General features: G+C 44.8%; 1 pseudogene; it reads right to left on the bottom strand.

Moving 5' to 3' along the window:
• Positions 1–1,167: 1,167 nt before the first annotated feature.
• LOC132775254 (U2 spliceosomal RNA) lies at positions 1,168–1,286 on the bottom strand (annotated as a pseudogene).
• Between the last annotated feature and the right edge of the window lie 7,415 nt (positions 1,287–8,701).

Here is an 8,701-nt window from a genome sequence, read left to right on the forward strand (position 1 = left end):
ATAAACAAACATTTCTTTTGTGTTGTCGAAGACTTGCTTTTGCTGCTTCCTCCTGCCTGGGTGGCAGTGATGGAGAGTACAATGAAATGTTGCACCACATGAGTGGATGCAATGGTTTTGTAATTCCAAAGTTCATGTTAAAGCGATACATTCCTAAAGCCAAATCAAAGGCAATAAAATATGTAAAGGTAAAGGTTTTGCCTTGACATTAAGTCTAGTCATGTCTGACTCTGGAGACTGGTGCTCATCTCCATTTCTAAGCCAAAAGACAGTGATGTCTGTAGACACCTCCAAGGTCATGTGGGCAGCATAACTGCATGGAGTGCCGTTACCTTCCTGCAGAAGCAGTACCTATTGATCTACTCACATTTGCATGTTTTCAAACTGCTAGGTTGGCAGAAGCTGGGGCTGTAGGTGCTCACCCCACTCCCTGGATTTGAACCACCAACCTTTCAGTTGCAAGTTCAGCAGCCAAGCAGTCTAACCCACTATGCCATCCGGGGGGGGGGGGGGGTCAAAATATGTAAACATTTGAGAATTCAAGATATTTTCTTAAGGTAAAATGGTCCAAAAGTCAGTTGCAAAATGGAGGAGTAGGAGATGGAAAAAAACTGACCAGGGTTCAAGCTTCCTCTGGAAAATCCCTAAGGCCAGTTGGTATTCCCAACTCAATGGTGTAGTGGTAAACTTTGAAGTGATGGCCCTTGTTGGTATCAACACACTCAAGAAGAGACCAAAAGATGCACATCACTGTATTGATCTCTCTTTCAAAACATCATTTAGCAGTTTAAAGCTCCACTAGGAACAGATATTTTCCAATGTTCATGGGTGGTACCCAATAAAGACTAATTCACTGTAGTTTGTTTGGATTACATTCTTTCTGGTGGAGGAGTGGAATCCATTTCTCTAATGACTTTTATAGTTTCAACATCCGAGGAAAAGAAAAAAAAGTTACCAAAGGAATACAAAGACAACAATATAAGAGTTTTTGGTAGGAATTATTTTCAAAGTATAATTTGCAATAACACAAATAATTTTGAGGTTGACAGGAAATTTCCTTTAATTTGACAGAATTCATAATGCATGGTGAGGTGCCCACATTTTGCCTTCACTGTAGTAATTCCCTGGCTCAGTCGCCCTTTATCTTATGTTAAAATAACGGTAGGAAGAGAATGGGAATTTATTTGATCCCTGGAATCTATTTTGACTTGTAGGATTGAATGAAGGAAATGTAGTAACAACAACAAATACTACACTTGATCTTAGCCAAAAGGCCGAGAAGCGAAATGTAGTAAATAATGAAGAACAAGAAAGAGCACGTGTTTCTGGTTCAGTGCCAAACCAAAAGCTATACTTCAGAGATGTTAAACTTTTGTCCCTTCTTACATTGCTGCACTGCAATTCCCATCATCCTTCATAATCAGGACAATGAGAATTTTGGGCCATGAACCTCAAGATCTTCAGTGTTGCTACTATGCAACAGGACTTACAACAACTCCCCCCCCCCCCTATGAATGGATGGTAATTTGGGACAGGGAGAGCAAAGTCCCATTATTCCTTCCCCCCATCTCCTTCATCCACATTAACTCTACAGCAGAAGTGACTATCAGTTTCCCTGTCAGGTAAACCTTTTAAAAAACTGTTTCTCCTCTTTCCCAGGAGCTTAGCCAGACTTTACTCAGGGATTAGAGCAGTTTAGGCCCTTCCAGATTGGTCTAAAGCAATGGTTCTTTACCTGTGGGTCGTGGACAGCCAGTGGGTCACGAGGACAAAAATCTGGTCTGCAAGCCTCCTTCCTCTTTATTTATTTATTTATTTTTCTGATCCTTTCATGCTGCCTGCCACTCTTGCTGTGCAGCAAGCAGATTCTAGCCAACGTCCCAAGCCTAAATGCACAAGACTGACAGACAAGAGGAAAAATGAACAGAAAAATCTTTACTCTTAATAGCAGAGATGAAAAACAAACTTGCAATGTTGCATACAAAAAACAAACAGTGCAAGAAACTTACATAGTCTTTGTAAGTAACACAAAATAAGGCAACTTCATCTTAAGTCAAATGAGAGAGCAAAACATAAACCTTGAGTAAACAGCTATTCCACCATAGCCTCCTTTAGAGCAGCATAAAAGCTTCTCTCCAACCTGCTCCCCAGAGCAGATCCTTTGAGCATAGACCTCCTCAGAGGAAAAACTCTTCAGAACTGTATTCTAAAACCCATAGAGTTATACCCCATCCGGTGTGGCCCAAGCTTGCTGGTTGACCTACATTACCAGCTGCACATAATAATTACCATCATAAGGTTTTTCTTCAACACACACATACAATTGGTCCTTCTACAACTTACTGTAACAACTCTTTCCCTGTCACTGACCATGGCATATGTTCTGTGTCAGAAACTAAAGCTGATGTGGTCTATCCCATGCAATTTTCTGAATCAGCACCCTAAACCGAATCTGGGGCGGGGAGGCGGAGTTGCAATAGTCTATAAAGATTCCATCTCCTTGGTCAGGGGCCCAGCCTTACAGTCGACCATGTTTGAATGTGTCCACCTGAGGCTAGGAGACTGGGACAGAATAGGGCTGTTGTTGGTGTACCGACCACCCCGCTGCACCACGGCCGCCCTACCTGAGCTTGCAAAGTTGGTCTCGGGCCTGGCATTGGAGTCCCGGTGGCTTGTAGTGCTGGGGGACTTCAATATCCATGCAGAGACCACTCTTTCAGGAGTGACTCAGGACTTCATGGCTGCCATGGCAACTATGGGGCTGTCCCAATCAATATCTGGCCCTACCCACTGTGCTGGACACACACTTGACTTGGTCTTCTGTCAGGGCTGGGAAGAAGGTGGAGTTATCAATCTCCCCTTTGCCATGGACTGACCACCACCTGATCAAGTTTAGACTTGCTGCAACTTCTAACCTCCGCAGGGGTGGTGGACCTATTAAGATGGTCCGCCCCAGGAGGCTTATGGATCCAGAAGGACGCCTGATGGCTCTTGGGGATGTTTCCGCTGCCTTGGATGGTGATTCTGTCGATGCCCTGGTCGCTCACTGGAATAGGGAGTTGACTAGGGCAATAGACACGATTGCTCCGGAGTGCCCCCTCTTAAGTCGCGGAGCAAAACCTGCCCCTTGGTTCAACGAGGAGCTGGTGGAGCTAAAGCGAACAAAGAGGTGGCTAGAGAGCGTGTGGAGGAAAGAGCCCAGCGAGCCAAACCGAACACGCCTACACCTTTATCTAAGGGCGTATGGCGCGGCAATAGAGGCCGCACAAAATGCTTTCTACTTGGCCAATATTGCATCCGCAAGGAACCGTCCGGCAGAGCTGTTCCGAGTCATCAGAGGGTTGTTGAATCCCACCTCGAGTGGGTCCCCTGACGACTCGGCAGCGCGCTGTGAAGCATTTGCTCAGTACTTTGCAGACAAAGTCGCTTTGATCCGCGCGGGCTTTGACACCACATTAACTGCAGTCTCTGAGGATGTAACTCAAGCATCTGCTTGTCCAGTTTTGTTGGATTCGTTTCGATCTGTTCAACTCGACGAGGTCATCAGGGTTCTGGGAGAGGCGAGGCCTACCACATGCATCCTAGACCCCTGCCCTTCCTGGCTGGTAAAGGTGGTGGTTAATGCCTCCCTTCGGGAAGGCAAGATTCCAGCCAGCTTAAAACAAGCTGTCATCAAACCGCTGTTGAAAAATCCATCACTAGACCCCACTCAATTCGTCAACTTTCGGCCAGTTTCCAATCTCCCCTACTTGGGCAAAGTCCTGGAACGTGTGGTGGCCTCGCAACTCCAGGAATTCCTGGTGGACACAGATTATCTAGATCTGGCACAGTCTGGCTTTAGGCCGGGACATGGTACTGAGACAGCCTTGGTCGCCTTAGCGGATGATCTTCGCCGGGAATTGGACAGGGGGAGTGTATCCCTGCTGGTTCTGCTGGACCTCTCTTCGGCCTTCGATACCGTCGACCATGGTATCTTTCTGAGACGCCTCGCGGGAATGGGCCTTGGAGGTACTGCATTGCAGTGGCTCCAGTCGTTCCTCGAGGGTCGTTCTCAGAAGGTGTCTTTAGGGGGCACCTTCTTGACTCCGTGGCCATTGTACTGTGGAGTCCCGCAGGGTTCGGTTTTGTCCCCTATGTTGTATAACATATACATGAAGCCGTTGGGAGAGATCATCCGGAGTTTTGGGGTGCGATGTCATCTGTACGCAGATAATGTCCAACTCTATCACTCTTTTTCACCTGCCACTAAGGAGGCTGTTCAGGTCATGAACCGGTGCTTGGCCGCTGTCACGGACTGGATGAGGGACAACAGATTGAAACTAAATCCAGACAAGACAGAGGTACTCCTGGTCAGTCGTAAGACTGAACAGGGTACGGGGTTACAGCCTGTGCTGGACGGGGTCACACTCCCCCTAAAAGCACAGGTACGCAGTCTGGGAGTTCTCCTGGATTCATCGCTGAGCCTGGAACCCCAGGGTTCAGCGGTGGTCAGGGGAGCATTCGCACAATTAAAACTTGTGCGCCAGCTGCGTCCGTACCTTGGGAAGGCTGACTTGGCCACGGTAGTACACGCTTTGGTTACATCCCGCTTAGATTACTACAATGCTCTCTGAAGACTGCCCGGAAGCTGCAGCAAGTACAACACGTGGCAGCCAGATTACTAACGGGTGCTGGCTACAGGGAGCACACCACCCCGCTGTTACTCGAACTCCACTGGCTGCCGATTAGCTTCCGAGCACAATTCAAAGTGCTGGTGTTAACCTATAAAGCCCTAAACGACTCCGGCCCTGTTTACCTCTCCCAAACGTATTCTCCCCTACAAACCATCAAGACCACTAAGATCATCTGGAGGGGCCCTGCTCTCGGTCCCACCGCCTGCACAAGCACGGCTGGTGGGGATGAGGGACAGGGCCTTCTCGGTGGTGGCCCCTCGACTTTGGAACTCCATGCCATTAGAGATCAGAACTGCCCCCTCCCTCATGACATTCAGGAAACTTATAAAGACCTGGTTGTGGAACGCGGCATTTGACAACTGATTTAATTCTTTGCCCACATGAAAGGAGGATGATGAATGGGATTGTGATGGTGTTGGACGATTTGGCTCTTTTAACTGTGATGATAATGCTTTAATGTGTATGGTGCTGATATTTTAATCGTGTAATGAAGTGGCATTGTGTTTTTATTGTATATTCTTTGTATGTTAACACATGTTGTGAACCGGTCCGAATCCCTCTTTGAAGATGAGAGGGTCGGTATATAAACCCTCGAAATAAATAAATAAATATAAATAAAGTTGAAGAAAAACTGATTAGTAACCCTTTTGGTACTAATGTTGGAGAGTGGTCCCTGGTCAAGTAGTCCCTGGTGAAGTGGTGCCTGGTCAAAGGAGTCCCTGGTCAAGTGGTCCCTGTTAAAAAAAAAAAGGTTGAGAACCACTGGTCTAAAGAAGTGAGTTTTTGTAGGATAGTCCTTGCATTTTGCTGGTTGTTACTGCTGCCATGTGCAGTAACATGTGCTCTATACTTTCAGAGGGCTATTGGTAGCCATTTTTATAAATGCAGGACTCTGATTGCTGAAGTGGCCCTACAGTTTGCAGGACACATTTTCTCAAGAGTGGGAATAAAATGTTGCAGCTGGTGCTGGGAATTGCCCGGAGATAACACAGGACAATAGACACATTGCTTGGATATATTATTTTTAAAAAAACGGAGAACTACAGCAACAACCACCTTGACCTCTAATAGTTTTAAAAAATTAAATCTAGTAATTAAAGCAACAAATATCCACAACCTCAGATTAAATCTGGAGGAGCCTTATAACACGGAAGTTTCCTATGCTTGGTCACATCACAAGTGCCTCAAGGGAGAACAAGGTAATCCGCCAGGACATCTCATCAGGCAATAAATAAAACATGCTGTAATCATCCCCTTTCCTTCTTTAGTATCACTGATTCTCATCAGCAAAGGAAAACCCCTTCTTTTCAAGAACATTCTTGTTCTCATCACCATGTCTCTTAGTCAAACTTTAAGGGACTAATAAGTCTGTCTTTGGTTGTTTTTAAATAATAATAGAAAGCATGTTGTTGTTTTAAGGAAACATTGGCTGTTGTGGAGACAAAATTTGGACATAATAAAAAAGAACAAATTAAATAGGCAATAAAAGCTGGTAACATGTTGCACTGCTCATTATCATGCAGGGCATGGGGGAGACCTCAATAGTATTATGATGAGTGGTGTTCATCTAGAACTCCATGGGGCAGATTTTCAAAGGAAAAACAAAAAATTGCAAAGTTTGTCAAAACTGCTCAGGTTAAGTAAAGAGGGATTGAAACCTTTGTCCCAAGTACTACTCAAGTATACCTTTGGCCCCTTTTACAGTACCATATAAGATCCAGATTATCTGCTTTGAACTGGATTATATAGCAGTGTAGACTCATACAATCCAGTTCAAAGGAGATAATGTGGATTATCTGATTTGATAATCTGTATTATATGGAAGTGTAGAAGGGGCCTCATTCGAACTTAGTTTGTTCACACTACGTAGTAGAATGGCAACCTCAGGAAACCTCTACTAGCTTATTTATAGACCCCCCACATGCCATTGCATTAGGACCCAGACGATCCAATTGCAGACTCCTCCATTTGAGAAGTGGAAGAACAGTCTGAAATTAGCTCCTTTTCACTAGATACAAGCTGAAATAAGATACTGGAGCTAGTCTGGCAGTAGATAGATCTGTTTCTGCCTTATAACCCTTGGTTCTCTCCTTCCATCCTCCCCTGCTTTTTTCAAAAGTCTATAGCATTTTTCTCTGTTTTGCCAGGAGCTAGCTCTTCAGTCACCAGAAATTAACAAAACCTCAGTTATTTGCTTAGTGGACTTGAGTAGCTAATATACAAGGAGGTGGCCTGTCTAATTATTGAGTTCACCTTCAGGACATCGAGGCTAGACTTAGGAGTTCTATTTCGCCTCTTCCACTCCCTTCAAATATACCTTTCAAAGCTCATTTTCCCATCATTCATCACCTGTGATATGCTTTTCAATTAACACTGGTCCCATTTTTCAGTGCTTTTTATTCTTTGGGGAAAATTAAAATCCATATCCTTAGTGAGGCAGACAAGTAGGCAAGTGACAGGTATCACAAGGACAACTTGGCATATTTCACTAAGGCATCACATCTTCCCAAGTTAAAACCACACACACATAAAGGCAGGAAGCTTCCTCTAACCTACTGAGAGCACTGCAATTAGTCTCAGCCTGGACATAGAAAGATTACTGTGGAACAAGGTTTGGGAAATCTTTTCCTACCAGAGTTTTGGCCTTTAGCCCAACACAGTGTAGCCAATGATCCGTGATTGCGAGTTTTAATACAAAACTTCTGGAGGACTAAAGATAGCCTATCCCAGTGGAATCACTAAACCTGGCTCAGTTCATTCCAAGTACAATGGCATGCCACACCACGCCTTAGAACAGGAAACCACCATATTTTCCGTGCTCCATCAATTTTACTTTTGAATCTCCAGCCAGGAATTCTGTCAGTCTTGAAAGAAATTATGGGCTGATTTGGCTCTAATGAAATGGATGGAAGAGGGCTGCATGAAATCCTATGATGTTCTACCATCAGTCTGTCTCCTCAGCATATGCAGAGATATTCACATCAGAACAGAAGAAAAATTGACCTAGGTTTTAGAGAGTATACTCAACTGAGAGAAAAGAGGCATTCTACCAAACAACAAAAAACCACTACTCCATTTAATGAGGTGAGACAAATTCCTACTAAACCTGAAGGTCCTTCTGTCCAGTCCATCAAAATGATTTACCAGAAACTTCTACCAGTTTTTGTTATGTTTGACTTTGACTAGGGCTCACAAGACTGGACTGCTTTTAAGACAACAATGACATCATTGTGTGACAAGGCCTAAAACTTTGGTAGCAACTGAAGGTCCTTGGCCTATGGGGTCCCTCTGCTCAGCTCTCCCTGTCATTATCTAGAGCAGCATGTAATTTAAATGTGAATGATAATGAAAACATGCTAAGTCCAGGTATTATTATTATTATTATTATTATTAAACTTTATTTGTACCCCGCTAGCATCTCCCAAGGGATTCGATGCGGCTTACAACAGGCCAGAGCCCAGCACAACACAATACAACAATACAACAATACAGTATATAGCAAATAAAACAGTTAAAGCAGAAAACAACAGCAATAACAATACAACAGGACATTATTAAAAACTGAGCCGGCTGAAGTGGGGTACAGGGTTAAAAGTGCTGAAAAAGTGTCGGAGGGATATGAGATTAAAGTATAAGTGCGGTGTGCGTTAAGGGTGATCTTGACTCTACTAAAGTGCTTCTGGGCTTTGGTAGTGGGGTTCCTAATCTGAGAAGGCACGTTGGAATAGCCAGGTTTTCAGGTTTTTTCTAAAAACCGCCAAGGTGGGGGCCTGTCTGAGATCTTTTGGGAGGGCATTCCAGAGGCGGGGGGGGGGCACCACAGAGAAGGCCCTGTCCCGCGTCCCCACCAAACGTGCCTGCGAGGCAGGTGGGATCACAAGCAGGGCCTCTCCTGATGACCGGAGCGAGCGTGTGGGTTCGTACACTGTCCAGATGGCCTGGAATCACATCCTTCCCACTGCGCCACCTTCTACTCTGTCTGAAAGCCCATATAACCTAGATTTTCAAAGCAATCAACATTATCTGCT

This window comes from Anolis sagrei, chromosome 4 (assembly GCF_037176765.1).
Source record: "Anolis sagrei isolate rAnoSag1 chromosome 4, rAnoSag1.mat, whole genome shotgun sequence".
NCBI lineage: Eukaryota > Metazoa > Chordata > Lepidosauria > Squamata > Dactyloidae > Anolis > Anolis sagrei.